We start from the raw sequence: 3,399 nt of genomic DNA on the forward strand, positions 1-3,399 counted from the left end.
TTATGAGAACTTTAACACTTTTCAAAAGAACTAGAAAAGAAAACTTCACACTTTTAAAAGTCAGGGCAACACTCAGATCCTCCTGACACCCAGGAATGTCCCGGGAGCCAAAAGAGTTGGGATAAAGGAGGGTGAGGGTTTCCTGCTGGATGTGAAGGGAAGCACAGCAATAAGGGAATGAGGGCAAAGCCAAAACCATCTTTGTGTGGGCGAGGAGCAAAATGTGCTCCAGGACCCCTGGAGCCAAAACCTGACCTGAAATCCCCATTGTTCCGATTTCATCTCACCTCTGTGGGGCTTCTCCAGGTACCTGGTTACAGAGGCTCTCTCAGCACATCGATTCACAGTGCTGGGAATGTTGGATCCTCTGCTCTCAGTTTGCCTGAGGAGATGCTCAAGGACTCGACTTTGGGGAGAATCCTCGGGAGAGAACCGCTGGGAAAGCAACCTCTAATTAATTAACTCTGTTGGGGGACACCTGTCCTGGAAAAAACTCATTTACACTGGAAAAAAATTCTTAATTTCAACACAAACCTCATGGAAATGGTTGGTAAATCACTGGTAAATCATCAGAATCTTTAGTCTTGTCCTACAGCCACTCCTGGACATCATAGAAGCTGTTTAAATGGTGGTGATTACAAAGTCTGAGCGTTGAACTCGTGTTTGATGCTGGGTAATTGTGGTTTTTCATGCCAGCAATCCTTCCTTGGGCTTTTCCAAGCACTGCCCTGAATTTCCAGGAACAGAAAATCAATTCCACTCCTCCTGTGCTCGGCTCTCAATTAAGTCAGGTCCGTGCTGGGAGCTCCACCAGAGCTCGTGGTCCGTGGAAAACCCACACAGGAGCAGCTCACCCTGGGCAGGCAGGGCTGGGCTGCATTCCATGGACAAGACCCTTGTTAAATCAGCCATTCCCTTTGATTTTATCACCTCGTGATCTTCCCCCTCCAGGGAAGAGCAATGCAAAAATCCCGGGGGAAAAAAAAAAAAATCCTGCCTTTTCCTTGAGTTGCCTCCTGCCAAGGGCGGCAGTGCCTGCCAGGGGATTTTGGGGCTGTCTTAAAACAAGTCAAACCTCCCAAAGAAACAATCACAACCCAAATTGTGCCCAAATAAAACCCAAATTGTGCTCAAATATAACCCAGATTGTGCTCAAATTGTATCCAAATTGTGCCCAAATATAACCCAAATTGTGCTCAAATTGTATCCAAATTGTGCCCAAATATAACCCAAATTGTGCCCAAATATAACCCAAATTGTACTCAAATTGTACCCAAATTGTGCCAAATTTAACCCAAATTTTGCTCAAATATAAGCCAAATTGTGCCCAACATAACCCAAATTGTGTCCAGTATAACCCAAATTGTGTCCAGTATAACCCAAATTGTGCCCAAATATAACCCAGATTGTGCCCAATATAACCCAAATTGTGCCCAATATAACCCAAATTGTGCCAAATATAACCCAAATTGTGCTCAAATTGTACCCAAATTGTGCCCAAATATAACTCAAATTGTACCCAAAAATAACCCAGATTGTGCTCAGTATAACCCAAATTGTGCCCAAATTGTATGCAAATACAACCCAAATTGTGCCCAAATATAATGCAAATTGTGCCCAAATACAACCCAGATTAAACCGAAATTGTGCCCAGTACAACCCAAATTGTGCCCAAAGCCAACCCAGTTTGTACCCAGATAAAACCGAAATTGTGCCCAAATACCAACCAAATGGTACCCAATAAACCCCAAATTGTACCTAAATATAACCCAACCTGTACCAGATATAACCCAGCCTGTACTCCAGCAGGTTTTTGGTGCAGCCCAGCAGAAATTCCTTCAGTGATGAAGCTCCCCCATCAGTTACAGCCCTTTGAGTAACAACTGATCCTCCACAAAATTCCCAATTCCTGCCTTCCCAGCTCCTGGAGGAGCAGCAGCAGAGCCAGTGCAGGGCATTCCACCTCTGAGCAGGCAGAAACCAAAAAATCTGTTCTTTTTCTGAGCTCTCTCTTATGAAAACAAGGGAATTCTTCCCACTGACAGCATCCAAGCTCCTGCCAGGGAACAAAGCTGGAAGTGGCAGCAATAAATTCGCTGGCCCAGCTTATCTCAGAGGAGCAGAGCAGCACTGCCCTGCCCTGCTGGAAGCCAGGCAGGGAATGCACACCCACCTTTAGCTGGGAATGGCTCCCTGCTTTCCATGTCAGGCTCTGGCTGTGGCTTAGCCAAACCCCCTGGATTTGTCTGTGGAGATGGATGAAACCAGTCCTGGTAGACTGGCAGATTCCAGAGGCTGTATTTCAAAATGTTCCAATTCTGCAGATAAGGCACAGCAATAAAAACCCTGAGAAATGAAGGAAGGAGCAATTGCAGCTGGGTGAGGGCAGGGAGGGAGCTGGGCTGAGGAGGGGGGACTGCAACGGGCACTGCTGGGCAAAAGTCAGCTGAGTGCAGGTTTGGGGGTGTTTTGATTCCTCTCCATGCCAGAGGTGTCTTTAGAGCCAAAAGGGAGAGGAATAAATCCTGTGGGGATGGCTGAGGGAGCTGGGAAGGGGCTGGGGAACTCCTGAGGGAGCTGGGAAGGGGCTGGAGAACTCCTGAGGGAGCTGGGAAGGGGCTGGAGAATTCCTGAGGAGCTGGGAAGGGGCTGGAGAACTCCTGAGGGATCTGGGAAGGGGCTGGAGAACTCCTGAGGAGCTGGGAAGGGGCTGGAGGATCCTGAGGGAGCTGGGAAGGGGCTGGAGGATCCTGAGGAGCTGGGAAGGGGCTGGAGGATCCTGAGGGAGCTGGGAAGGGGCTGGGGAACTCCTGAGGGAGCTGGGAAGGGGCTGAGCCTGGAGCAAAGGAGGCTCAGGGGGGACCTTGTGGCTCTGCACAGCTCCTGCCAGGAGGGGACAGCTGGGGGGGTCGGGCTCTGCTCCAGGGAACAGGGACAGGAGGAGAGGGAACAGCCTCAGGCTGGGCCAGGGCAGGCTCAGGGCGGGATCAGCAGGAATTTCCCCATGGAAAGGGGGTCAGGGATTGGCACTGCCCAGGGAGGGTTGCAGTGCCCATCCCTGGAGCTGTGCAGTGGGACAGGAGCTGCTGCCCAGCACTGGGGTGGAGATCAGATTTCCACTGATGTTACCAAGCCTACAGAGATTTTTCCTGTACTAAACCAGCAGAACATCCCTGCTCTGTTTTTTCTTTAACGGGGACTCTGTTGTGAGGTTCATGCTCTGCATAAATCCCATCTGAAGAACACAAAGGGCTCTCTGTGACTCAACAAAGCTGGCCATGGGCTGGCAGCTCCTTGATGCTGAGATCTCTCTCGTGTGATCAGAGCTGCAATAGCATCCCTGTGTTGCCAGGCTGATGAAATATGGATCATTTGTTCATCTCCAGTGCCAGGGACTCG

General features: G+C 49.7%; 1 long non-coding RNA gene across 1 annotated transcript; it reads right to left on the minus strand.

The window, feature by feature from the left end:
- Positions 1-298: 298 nt before the first annotated feature.
- Positions 299-3,188, minus strand: LOC128811118 (uncharacterized). The gene is made up of 3 exons (XR_008438235.1): positions 3,139-3,188; positions 2,174-2,318; positions 299-435 (listed from the first exon to the last, which is right to left on the minus strand). It is a non-coding gene; the product is annotated as an uncharacterized LOC128811118 (long non-coding RNA).
- Positions 3,189-3,399: the final 211 nt, after the last annotated feature.

The sequence above is a fragment of the Vidua macroura genome, chromosome 8, assembly GCF_024509145.1.
Source record: "Vidua macroura isolate BioBank_ID:100142 chromosome 8, ASM2450914v1, whole genome shotgun sequence".
Classification (NCBI taxonomy): Eukaryota; Metazoa; Chordata; class Aves; order Passeriformes; family Viduidae; genus Vidua; species Vidua macroura.